Genomic DNA, 14073 nt, shown 5'->3' on the forward strand with positions numbered 1-14073 from the left:
ATGTGTCCTGTTCTTTTGCAAAAGTCACAGACGATGTTTTTTTCCCCTTTGTACTTGTTATTGACATAGAGAATCTATTTTTCCTTTAAAGTGCTTTCTTCTTCTTTTCCTTTGAGCTTTTTCTCTTCTTCTAAGAGTGATGCTTTAATGTCTACTAGCTTTGGATTTGGCATATTAATTAGTGTGGTGGAGATATTACCAAATTCTGGAGGAAGACTCTTCAACAGAACTCCAATGCATACATCTTCATTCATATTTAAATTAATCAATGTAATTTGAGTTAGCAGACTTTCCATATAATTAAGATGGCTTACAAGGGATGTATTAGCCTTTATATCCAACCTGAAATATTCAATCAACAATCCATATTTTGAAGATTTAGATTGGGCACCAAAGAGTGTGTCCAATTGTTCCCCAAGTGGCATGAGTTGTATCACATGTGTCTACATGGTGGATATAAGTGTCATCAAGCTCAAGCTTGAAAGATAACCATCGCATCTATAGTCTTGGTAGGCCACTAGGCAGCCACCGTACACCCTTTGTCCGATGCCCTAGCTACTTTGGGATGGGATGCCTTGGCAACATGAGTTTGCCTTCTTTTCTCACCCTATTTTGGGCCTGAGAGGGGATGTTTAGCTAAGAAATGCATTCTGTGCTGCTTAGCCACTTAAACAATCCCAAAACAAGCTTAATTTAATGAAAACTCTAAAATGAGGAGCGGTTTAAGAGAGTTAAGTGTGAAACCCTTATTTGGGAGGGTCCATCCTCATCTATAAATAGATAGGCTGCCCCCATTTAGTCTTATCTCTTCCGGCAAGATTGACCAAAGGCTTTTCTTCATAACGATCAAATTGATCCTCGTCTGTTAAGTGTGCAAGCCTGTTCCTTTGAAGTGGCATTATGGTAAATCGTTTCCTATACTGGATGGCAAGAGCAACAACAAATCTGGATAGAGACAAAGAAGGATTGTAATGCCGAGTAGAAGAGATCACAATGTCTAGGTTTTTTGTGACAGGAAGTTGCACCCTGAGTCAAGGTGAAACCAGCCTTCCTCCTCGGATAGGGTGGTAAATCCCTGATTACAACTTAATTACAACAGCAAACAATAAATGCAAATCTGAAAATACAAATTTACCTACTGATCTTGGATAATGCACACTGGATTGGCCCCAAAATTGGCGCCCCTTTCGGTATTTCTTTAGCTTTATTGAAGAAAAAGTTGATTTACAATGGGATTCTCCCAATCCCTTTTGGTATTTCAACTCCCCTTGCTTTCCAAAGTGACCAGTAAGTCTTCAATCTATTTTGCCCCTTGATTCGGGCATTCAATTGGTCTTCACCCACTTCATAGACGATGAAAATGCCCCAAATTCAATGGTTGGCTAGTCCTCCACCTAAATTCAACTAAAATTCACCTTCAGCCTTGTTGAATCCAAGTTTTGGAGCTTCCAATTTTTGGCACGCTTCCCAAGGCTGTTGCTAAACCCTGATTTCTGCTGTAAATTACGGTTTACAGTAGAGAAATTTGCAATTTCTCAGTCTCCAAGGGTCCAAATGGTGAGATCTTCGAAGCAAGGCTGTGAATGGCTGGGAGATGAGAGGGAAAGCTGTAGAGAGAGAAAATTCAGAGTTTTGTCGTGAAGAATGATTGAAAATCAGTCAAGTGCAACTACTGCCCTGCCACAACAGCATGTAGATGCAAAGAACTGAAGAAAATCAGTCATTTATTGTTGTTGCCCTGCCTCAACAGCCTGTAGATGTTGTCTCCTGCTGTTGATTGGTCTTCTTTTGCCCTCGGTTGCCTCAGAAGGTCCTCCAATGGCTACAAATCAGACCAGCAACCTCCCCTCCCTCTCTCTTGCAGGCTGAATTTATAAAAATGTCTCTCTCCAGCCTCTAAAGACGTTTTTCAGTCTTGCATGGGCATTTTTAACAAGTGGCAGCCTTCCCAAATGGTTTTTTCAGCTTTTTTCATAATTAAATATTAATTTTCAGCCTTTAAATATTGAAAATAATCTAATAATTATTTTGGTGCCCTGAAAAATAATATGACTGGCCAATAATTTAGTTGGCCTAGGCAACTTCCATTCCCGAGTGTCTCTGTGCCATCTTTGACTATTAGATTGGCATTAGGTACCATTAAACGCCACTTTTCTAGTGTCACCAATTGACACTTATGGCCAAATGGATGACTTAGACTAACAACTGGCACCAGATACCACCAAGTATCTGTGTGGCATAACTTATAGCAACTTTTGCCTTTGACATCCTGTGATTTCTTCGGGTCTCGGGCTCATAAATTTACTTTAACCCCAGCTGCACCTCACATGTGCATCATTTACTTAATCATGTGATTAAAAATTAATTGACATGTTAAGTGAGGTTTTAAAAATATATGTCCTCATGACACAAGGAATGATTCCCCAGAGGAAAGCTAGTTAAGATCTTGCTTGGATGGAGAGATCTAGGAGCTCCAAGGTAGGTAGGTATTGCTAGCTATGGCTGCCAAGAAGGCTAGATTGAAAATTGAGTGAGAGATGAAGTCATCTGATGAAGTTGAGTTGACTAGAGGTTATAGGGAGCTAGAAGAACACTAAGTTGAGCTAAACTATGCTTACCATGACTCTGATACCATATTGAGAAACACGGATCCTTGATCAAGGTCTAGCTATGGAGGATGGAAGTCAATGCCAAGAAGCATGATGATTGAGACTAGGCACTAACTGTTACTCAAGTGAATTAGGTTCCAAGATAGATTAGCTTGGACTCATAAACACAATCTTGAGTAGAGAGACAAGATTGAAAGTACAAAGTACAATAGCATTCATTATTTAACTCAATGTCAAGTATATGCTTTTATAGTTGTAGGATGGTTCCCCTTTTCTCATTGTGTCTATGGGATTCAGACAGCTTCTCCTAGGCTATTGCATTTCCCTTGCCTACTGCTCCATACAAAGAGGTTGTCTTTGGAGTGTGATTGCATGTTGGGTGTAAAGGCCCTTTACGCTCTTCCGTGTATATATTACTTCACACATGTGAACTCACCCTCGCGGGTGTAAGTGTACCGTACCTTAAGTATAAATACATTCTTTTATTCTTTGTGTGTACCACATTGGTACACACCTATCTATTGACTCGCTCTCACTCTCTCTCACTGTTCAGTACTATTGAGCACCTCGATTAATGTGCTTGTCCTCTCTCTGCTTCCGCTTCTACTTGACAAACTCGTATCAAAGCATTGGTTCACAAACAGTCACATTCGGTGCACATGCACTAGTTGTGATCAGAAACAATTATTAGGCCAGGCTGCAAAAGGCGACAATATTGTTGAAGGTGTGTATTGATAGATTGACGGGGGCTAGGTTGCAGAGGCGACAATACTGGAGGCATAGCAACCAGCGCAGGCTGCGGGGAGTAGGTCAGATTGACAGCCTGTGTGGCGACAAGGCTAGGCATTAGACGTGCATGTGTGACGAGTGGATAGGGGTCAGCGGCGACAATTGGGTGTGATAGGCTGACAGGGGTCAGACGGACGGGATGCAAGTGAAATTTTTGCTTGTTTGAGTTAGTTTCTTGGAAATTCTGCACTCTTGGATCCCGAAATTTGGGGCTTTTGCAAAGTTCATGAAATTTCTGCAATATTCACCCGTACTTGATGCTTGAGAAGATGTATTGATGCAATTGGAGCAGATTCATTGCAAAAATTTTGGGGCTTTTCACATTGGTGATATATTTTGAGTCAATTTGAGACTGGGCAGTGAAATTTGCAGCATATTCACTGCTGAGTGGGAGTCTTTTGAGTTTTGGATGCTTCAAATGTTGAAAAAAGGCAGCTTCTCTTGGTACATGTATTGCTCAATATGCACTATGCAGTGAAACAATGGTAAATACAACATTTGGGTCATTGCATTTGAGAATTTTGGTGATATATTACTGAAGTGGGAGATGTCTTCAATGCAAATTTATCAGATTCGATTCATGTATATGTTGTAATCAGTACTCGAGACTAAATTACAGCTAAACATCTGCTTCTTGGACATCTTGGAAGTACAATAATGTATACTTGCTGTTACAATTCGGCAACTTTGCTATTGGCTGAAAGCATTCAGCCCTTCATTGTAGTTGTGTATTGCTGAAGATGGTGGGCAGTGCATCTACATATGACACAAAGAATCTCTTTGAGATTCGTAAATTCGATGGCAATGGTTTTCATCTTTGGAAAGATCGTATGCAAGGTATACTCTTTGTAAAGGATTGTGATGATGCTTTAGCAGAACATAAGCCTGTTGCTTTGTCAGATGAGGATCGGGCTAAAATGAATAAAAAGGCCATTACTTACATTAAAATGGCCGTCACAGATGATAACTTGGTTAATATAAAGCGGCTTGATACTGCCTATGTAGTTTGGGAGAAACTCAAGGCCACTTATGAGAATACAACTCCTATCAATTAGGTACATTTCATGTGGAAGTTGGTCAACTTGAAGCTTGATGAGTCTAAGGCTGCCTCAGAGCATTTGAATGCTTTCACTGGTATTTTGAGTCAGTTACAGGATGCAGGTTTGCTAGCTTTTGATTCTAAATTGAGGGCTATCTTCTTGTTCATGACCTTGCCCGATTCATAGGAAGCATTGGTTGTGTCATTGAGCAATAATCCCAACTTGACATTTGATGGTGTGCGTGGTTCTATTCTCAATGAAGAGATTAGATACAAGGCAAGTGGGGAAAACAGTGGATCAAGCCTACAATGTAAGAGGAAGAACTGGAAAAATATGTAATGCTGCAAATAAAACAAAAAATGCAGCAAAATTAAGGAAAAAAAGCAAGATGTAACTTGTTATCAATGTGGTCGCAAAGGGCATAAAAAGCCCAATTGCAGGTACTTTGAAAGGGAACAAGAATGCAAGAAGCATGCTAATGCAAAAGGCAAAAAGAATGACAAGGATGGCAGCTCTACCCCTAAAGAGATAGAAAAAGCAAATGTGGTATCTAGTGTTCTTATTGAGGAAATAGAAGAGGATAAAGATGCTGATTTGCTGGTTGCATTTTCAGATTCGCTTGCTATGACAGTGGAGGACATGTATATCACTAAAACGGATGTGATAGATGCTTTGTTGTCAGCTCATGATGGTTTGTCACAATTGTGGATTGTTGACAGTGGTGCTTCATTTCATGTAACTCCATCTTTGGAGTGTTTTTCTTCTTATGCAGAAGGTAATCTTGGAAAAGTCTACCTTGGCAACAATTGTGCATGTGATATTGAAGGAATGGGCACCATACACCTGGCTCTAGAAAATGGTCAAGAATTGATTTTTCATGATGCTAGGTATGTATTTCGCATCAAGAAGAGCTTGCTTTTTGTTGGGCAGCTAGACAACAAAGGTTACTTTATTACTTTTGGTGGTGGAATGTGGAAAATACAAAAAGGGTCTATGCTAGTCACTAGAGGTGGTAAAAAGGGGACTATATTATCTCTACTGCAAGGCACTTCTTAGAAAGTTTATTGCAGTTGCTGAAGTACAGTCACACATGGAGTTATGGCACAAGCGTCTTGGACACATGAGCCAAAAGGGTTTGCAAGCACTTTCTTCACTTGGAAGAGTTGATGTGAAAAACTCAAAGCTTGACTTTTGTGATGATTGTGTTCTTGGTAAACATGTAAAGAGTCCGTACTCTCATGGAGCCTCTAGGAAGGCATGTATCTTAGATTTAGTCTATTCTAATGTATGCACCATGCCAATAAAAACTCATAGTGGTTTCTGTTATTTTGTGTCTTTTATTGATGACCATTCTAGGAAGCTATGGGTTTACTTGCTTAAGCAGAAAAGTGAGGCATTGGATGCTCTAGGAAGGCATGTATCTTAGATTTAGTCTATTCTAATGTATGCACCATGCCAATAAAAACTCATAGTGGTTTCTGTTATTTTGTGTCTTTTATTGATGACCATTCTAGGAAGCTATGGGTTTACTTGCTTAAGCAGAAAAGTGAGGCATTGGATGCTTTTAAAAAGTTTTATGCATTGGTTAGTACTCAAAAGGGCTCAAAGTTATAATGTATAAGAACAGATAACGGGGGAGAGTATGTATCTAAAGAATTCAATAAGTTTTGTGATGTCAATGGGATTGAATGAGAGTTTACAACTCCTTATAATCCATCATTCAATGGTGTGTTTGAGTGAATGAATCACATGTTATGTGAGAAGATTCGGTGCATGCTGTCGAGAGCTAATATCTCGCAATCAGTTTGGGAAGAGGCACTTAAAACCGCGGTGCAGATTTGCAATTGATCTCCACATCGTGCACTTGAAAGTGGTATCCCTGAAGAGGTTTGGTTTGGCAAACCTGCTTCATATGACCACTTAAGAGCCTTTGGCTGTGCGAATGCTATGTATATGTACCTGTTGATAGCAGAACCAAACTTGACATGAAATCTCATAGAGGCATCTTCATGGGTTATGGAGATGAAGGTGAAATGGGCTATAGAGTTTGGGTTCCAAGCATGAAAAAGGTGCTACGTAGCTGGGATGTGGTATTTAATGAGTCAAACCTATTGAAAAATGTCACATCTAATGACTCAGACAAAAAGAAAGTTAAATTTCAGCATGATCAGTTACTTGAGCAGCCATCAGCCACTGAAAATTCAGTTCCTTTTGATGCTGATTATGACAATTAGCGTATCATTATTGAGCAAGATGAAAATGGGCAGCAAGGGGATGCTGAACATCAACTTGAGCACCAAAATCAGCATGCTGAAAATGAATTACAGCAGCCTGAAATTGTATTATAGGCACCTGAACATGCAGTTCAGTAGCCAAACAATGAGGTCATTGACATTCCCTTGGATGTGGATCCATTACGTGATAACACAGATCATTAGGTAAGAAGGTCTACACGTGTCAGAAGACCTATACAAAGATTTGAACCTTCTTTGGACTGCATTTTGCTCATAGATGAAGGTGAGCCTCTTATGTATAAAGAGGCCTTATCATGAGAATTAAAGAAGAAGTGGGAGCTAGCTATGCAAGAAGAAATGAAGTCATTGTCTTAGAATGATACTTGGGATTTGGTTACATTGCCCAAGGATAGGAAAGCCATTTCTAACAAATGGGTCTATAAAATCAAATGTGTGGATAGCAAACCCAAATACAAAGCCAAACTTGTGGCTAAGGGCTATACACAAAAGAAGGGCATTGATTTTCAGGAAGTATTTTCTCCTATTGTCAAAATGACCACTTTTCGAGTGTTATTTGCTATTGTAGCATCTATGGATCTTGAACTTGATCAGATGGATGTTAGAACTGCATTTTTGCATGGTGATCTGGAAGAAGAGTTGTACATGAAACAGCCTGAAGGCTTTGTTATACGAGGAAAGGAGCATTTGGTATGTAAGCTTAAGAGAAGCTTGTATGGTTTGAAACAAGCTCCTAGACAATGGTATAAAAAGTTTGATGCCTTCATGCTCTCACATGGTTTTAAAAGGAGTAGTGCAGATTAGTGCTTATATATTATGAAGGCTGATGATGGAAGCCTTATTATACTTGTACTTTATGTGGATGATATGCTTATTGCTGGTAAGTATAAAAGCCAGATTAATGCATTGAAAAACAACTGAATTCAGCCTTTTTCATGAAGGATTTGGGTGCAGCTGAATATATTTTGGGCATGCGTGTGACACGAGATAGAGAGCAACAACTCTTATTTCTCTCACAAGAAAAGTACATCAGCAAAGTACTTAATCATTTTTCTATGGCTGATGCTAAGCCTCTTGGTCTACCTTTTCCACCTTATCTTAAGCTTAGCAAGGCAGATTGCCCAAAAGATAATAAGGCAGCAAGCTCAATGAAGGGTGTTCCTTATGCTTCAACTTGTGGGTCACTCATGTATACTATGGTTGCCACTAGACCTGACATTGCTTATGCAGTGGGAGTTGTAAGCAGGTTTATGTCAAATCCTAGCAAAGCACATTGGGAAGCAGTGAAATGTATCTTACGGCACCTTGAGGGCATACAAAGAAAATGCATTTGCTATGTCAAGGGTACGTTAGATTTGCAAGGGTATTGTGATGCAAACATGGCAGGTGACTTGGATACTTGCAAGTCTACTAGTGGATACATCTTTAACAAGAAATTATGGGTGTTCACTGTTGATGATTCTTGTTCCATAAAGGATCATATCAACAAGTTGGAGGACATGAGGGATGAGCTTGCATCCCTTGGCAGGATGATCTCTTTAGAGGATATGGCCATGATTCTTTTGATTCAACTGCCATCTCCCCGGTTTGATGTCTTCTACACCAGCCTTCTTACATCGAGGACCTGTGAAAAGCTTCTATGGGAGGAGCTTGCCCCGCTTGTTTTGAAGCATAACGAGCGCACCAAAGAGGTAGCTCTGTCAGTTTTTGGGGATTTTGGCTATTTATAGCCATGTCCCACTTGGCAGTTAGTCAGATCATCATCTTCCCTCCTTCCTTGGCAGGTGCACACTTCGACTCCATCATCTTTCTCCGTCTTTAGTGCTGTTGTCATCATCAGCCTGATTAGATGCCCTCACTGATGTTGTGGGCTGCGTGCAAGGACTAATTAGTCCCCCTTTTGTATTCAACATTTGTTCCTTGTTTAGTATAGGTTTCTTTTCTTCTTCTCTTGCAGATTGTCTCTCTCTTCCTCTGTGTTCGAGCTCCTTCATCCATTGTGCACTCTCACAGAAATACCCTAATGCAGAACGATAAATGAAAGCGTATGACAAAAGCATAAATTCAATAGAACACACTTAGGGTTAGGGTAACTCAAAGACAATGAACATAGTGAAAATTTGAATGAATGACTGAATACTGAATTGACAATGCTCATGTAGAAAACAAACCAGGCAGGAATTAAAAGTGTACCCCAAACTCTCGTGTCTCGTGAATTGAGGCAAAGGTGCTGAGCAGGAGTGTGTTGTACTCTTGACGGATCTTGAAATGGTGCAAGGCAGCCTCTAGATGTTGGACAGCAGCAAATGCAGCAGTGTGTTGCCGGATCAGTGTGAGACAAGCAGAGGAAAGAGAAAACAGCAAATGCAGGGTTGCTGATGATGTGGACTGTCAGGTGGCAGCAGAAACTGGTCAAAGACAGCAGCAATGATGATGTGGACTGTAGGGCAGTAGCTGGACTGGTCAAATGTAGCCTGCTTGGGAGTGTAGACAACAAACACAGCTTGGTTGCCTGGGTGGCTGCAGCTTGTCTGGAGAAGGGCTGACAGCTGGCTGCAGCAAATAGGGCTGAAAACCTGTGTGGGAGGTTGGAAACAAGCACTTGATGGATATGGACAGCAATGGGCAGCTTTGACTGAGATGTCCGCAAATGGGGTGTGGGAAGTGAAGCTAGAGGGCTTGAAAACTTGCGAAAATGAGGTTAGGTTGAATGGAGGGCAGCATGTCTATTTATAGAAAGTTTCGGGACCTCATACCACGCACAATTTAAAACTCTCTCAAGCCGCGCACCATTTTAGGGTTTTCATTAATTAAGCATTTTTGGGGTTGTCTAAGTGGCTAATTAAGGAGGTAATGCTTATAGTAGCTCAACACTCCCCCTTAGGCCCAAAAACTGAGCATGGTGTTTGTATTGAAGAAGTTTCAGCACTACTTGTTGTTAACCCACTTTAGTTCTATGTGGATCACGAGCCCTCTGTCCTTCCTGATGAATAAAACTAATTTGAAAGGAAAAATGATGTGATGATTACCTCTATTCTAGGATTTTGATTTTGAAGTGGTCACAAAGCTTGGTCACCATGGATTCCTCAGAGTAAAGAAGAGGAGTAGGGCCGACCCAAAGCTTTGGGTGTTTTTGTTTATATGTGTTTTAACCATAGCTACTTGGAACCGGGATCAAGAGTGCGGACGGGACCCCTTGGAACGTGGGGAATGTCCAAGTTCAGGGAATGGGAACGGGGGGAACCGCACATATCTTAAGTGCCCATGCTATGCATGACCCAAATTGCCCCAATAACCCCCTGATGCTACAAATCGCCCAAATTGCCTTAAATGCCTCAGAATTGCCCAAAATTGCTCTCAATGCCCCAAAAATGTCACAAATTTCCCAATGCCCCAAATGTGCCTCTAATTGCTCCAATATCCCTCAATGCTCCAAATGGACACAAATGTCCCAAAATTGACTCGATTATGCCCATGGCCCCAAATTGCCCTAAATTGCCCCAAATGCCCCAGGTACCCCAATTTCCCTTGAAATTAGACAATATAAATGGGTGATTACATTGGATTTGAGGATAGGGCTGAAATTTGATTGTGATTTGTAGAAGTTAATGATGCATCAAATTCGATTACGCCCATGGCCCCAAATTGCCCTAAATTGCCCCAAATGCCCCAGGTACCCCAATTTCCCTTGAAATCAGACAATATAAATGGGTGATTACATTGGATTTGAGGATAGGGCTGAAATTTGATTGTGATTTGTAGAAGTTAATGATGCATCAAATTCGAACTTTGCATAGACTCATGATTGGCTTGGGGCTTGTCTTGACACTTTGAATTTTTAACCAGAGAGATAAGATAAGATCTATTAATGTCTCTAAAAGGCCAGAATGGCCTATGAGTCCATAACCAATACAATTGGTATCATCATCTCTCATCAGAGAAGAAGAGATAGAGATAAAATTGTGTAGGTCTACATGGTAGATTGGGATGAGAAGTATGGAAAATTGAAAAAGCTGAAAAAAAGCGAAAAAACCAGGTTTAAAAAGATTAAAAGAGTGTAGAGTATCTCTCCCTAAGTCTATGGAATCCACCAAGACTCTGCAAGCTACCTTTGACTGAGTTAGCACGCCAATTTGCATTTGTAACGAGCAATTGTGATGCAAATGTGATGCATATGGGCATGCCTATGTCACCGAGTAGGTACTTTAGGGCATCGTGCTCTGCGTAATGCTGAAGCTCTGCCAACTGTGATGCCGCCTGATGATGTCCCTCGATGACGCCTATCAGTAGGAGATGTAGTGTTTGGGGTGGCAGCAGCTAGGGGTTCAGCTTACACTGAAAAATTCTATAATTGCTCTTTGGAGGGGTGGATGAGGCTAGGGTCGCCTCCTATCCCGTAACAATACTGCTCTGTGCCGTTGGAGCTCCAATAAGAAAAGACCCAAACATCTTTGGTCCTCATAGTCCATCACCAGTCTTAGTGGTCCAAAGCCCTTCTTAAAGAGGCAATGATAGCAACCTTGAATATCGTAGTATACAATACATTTACAAATGTAGTGCTCCTCCCTTTCTGGCTCCCATCCACAAAGTTGGCACATTCTCTCATTGTTGCAATATGGCTCCATCGACCTGTCTGAATCAACAATTGATGCGATGAGGTGCAAATTTAACCAATAGCAACTCGGAGTCCATGAGAAAGTTGAGTATTCATGTATCTCAGCCTCACTATCAAACCATCATGAGAGAGCTGCAAGAAGTGGCATTGGTACTGTGCCATTTTCGTGCCTAATGGGAAAGGGGGCTTGGATCAAGTCCTTCCTGTTTCCACTTTAGTGATGTCTGCTCTGATCACACTATTCAGCTCTGCACGAGAGAGACTCAAAGCAGGGCAGTCAAGGTTGTAATGGCACGGTGGTAGTCTATTTGTACTCATGCCATGTAAGTTCAGCCACGTCCTAATATGTGCATACCAACACTGTCTATCTCCCTTAGCTGCAAGTTGTCTTGAAGACTCGAGGGCTAGTCTAGGGTATCAGTCTTTAGGGAGTTGCTATATCCTTTGGAGGAAAGTGATTGCTTGGAATAATGCCTCAACTACCATGGGTGTAGTGCCGAATTCTGCTCGGATGATCTCTTGTGGTACCGAGGCTTTTGCCCTTATCATACGTACTATCATCATGACCAGTGGTCTTTCCATATGTTCGCAGCCATTATAATGTTGTGCTTTCGGTCCATCACAGTCCATAAGTGGCATCCGTCTAGTATGATAAAGGCTTGGGCCCCAAATGGCTGCCCCATAGAGTAGTGTGGGTATAACTAAAGTGTCAAAAAGCCACAATTTGGTACGAGGCTCTTGAAACTGTATGTGTGCACATTGTTGCTCTAGGGTACCCAAAGTTGCATATACCCGTGCAAGCCTAGCCTTTGAAGTTTCCTTCCATTAAAACTGTGGCCCTTTGAAAGTGACCCCAAGGTATACATATTGTCTAACCATTTCCATAGGCTGACTGTCATATATAAAGTGATGCTTTGAGCGTGTCACCCAAGTTGCCGAGGTGTTAAAGACCATAATTTTAACCTTTCCAAGATTAACCTTGAGACCTTTATCTTCGTAGAACACATGTAATGCATTGAGATGTGGTTGTAGTTCCTCAGGTGAATTTGAGATAAGCACTGTATCATCTGTATATAACAAAATTGACATCAGTATCCCAGCCAAGCTAGCTCCCATACCACCCCATCTTTGTATGTAGAAAGAAAGAAAGAAAGAAAGTTATATTAACGTCTTCTAAAGACCAAAGTTGGCCTATGAGACAAACTGTGATACAACTGATGAGGTCCAGCTATCCAAAATAAAAGTGCTGAATGAAAAGCTAAAAACTGGAAACTGAAAATACGGTGCTGTGAGTGTGATAAGTGTCGTGTATGTGTATGTGCGTATGTAGCTCTGGTACTCCAGATAATGGCTACAAAAGGGGAACAAATGTCGGCTGTGATAGGGGAACAACTGTCGGCTGTGATAAAGTGGTGCGATGTGTATATGTAACAGATGTAGGGAGATATACTATCCTGGGATGTAGTAGCAGTCGTCGAAGTCGCTAATAGCAGGTGATCCCTCCTGGATGCAGGATGTGGTACATCGGCGGTGGAGAAAGAGCAAACTGGAGATCTGAGATCCAATGTGTCGAGTGTCGTCGGATCTCAGTCTATTGTTGATGTCGATCCAATGTGTCGAGAGAGAGAGAGAGAGAGAGATTAGTGCATGCACATTAGTCAATTGAGATGGGTGAACATGTGGTAGAAGGTGTTGAGAAACGCTTTACCCTTCACTCGCAGTTTGCGTTTCTACATTTTGTGTTCATGGTTTGCGTTTAGGTTTTCCAACCCCAAAAAGGGGTACCATTCTAGACTGACTGTGTCTATTTATAGACCACTCTCTCATTCATTCCTCATGGCTAATTCATTCAGTCCGTCACCTCTTCTCTCTAGCCTCTCCACTATCCTCATACCCCTTCAGGAGGACATTGCGGTTTGTGGTTCGTGGCTGTCTTCATCATCTTCCTTGTGCTATGGCACCCTTGTTTCCTTGTATCACATTCACTTCATGATTCAGAACTTCATCATTCCATTCATCAAGGTTATTCTCTCTTCTCTTCTCTTCTCCATGTTTGCCGAGCTCACTTCGTGTTCCTCCCCGCAAACCCTATTGTCTCGCTAGTACGTCATCTTTTGACATGGTATCAGAGTTAGATCTACTCAAATAGTGGCAAAGATCCTCCACTCCAGTAAAGGCAAAGACCGGTGGCGAGTTTGGCATCCATTTCTCTTCTTCTTCCGCTGCATCAACATCCTAATTGGCGGCTGCTCCCTCTTGAGTTTGTTGTTTTCCAGCCTACGTTTTTAGTATTTCTCTCTCCTCACCCGCGTTTTTAGTCTCTCTCTCCTCACTTGCGTTTTTAGTCTTTCTCTCTCTTGCACTGTCATCTGCATCAAATCCAGCCTTCCTTGGCTTCGTTTGCCACAAAGATTCTCCTCATGAGAGAAGACAAAGACCAGTGGCGGGTTCAACATCAACATTTGATTTCTCTATCATTTCCGCTGCGCATTGGGAGATATCATTTTTCTCCCTTTCACCCTCCCTTCTCAGATGCCCTTCTACTGGGTACTACTATTGCGGTACGAACGATCATCCCACTGAAGACTGTCGACATCTCCTCCACAGTCCACTCTCTCGAGAGTCCATGACTGTTCCCCACCCTTGGCTCATCTTCAGCCTCCTTCTTCCCCACCCTCTTCCACTTAGGTTCGAGAGGCTACTTTTGGGTGCTTTGCGGTTGCTTCTTTTGAGCCCCAGATAGCTTCTTCGGCACGATCGGTAGCACT

The 14073-nt window shown here is 41.6% G+C and overlaps 1 protein-coding gene across 1 annotated transcript in view; it reads left to right on the plus strand.

Annotated features, from left to right (window-relative positions):
• Nucleotides 1-14073, plus strand: part of LOC148040860 (uncharacterized) — a 216828-nt gene that overhangs the window by 31992 nt on the left and 170763 nt on the right. The gene's annotated exons all lie outside the window — the stretch shown is intronic.

The sequence above is a fragment of the Lygodium microphyllum genome, chromosome 1, assembly GCF_053477565.2.
Source record: "Lygodium microphyllum isolate KBCC chromosome 1, Lygodium_microphyllum_v1.1.10, whole genome shotgun sequence".
NCBI classification, from domain to species: domain Eukaryota; kingdom Viridiplantae; phylum Streptophyta; class Polypodiopsida; order Schizaeales; family Lygodiaceae; genus Lygodium; species Lygodium microphyllum.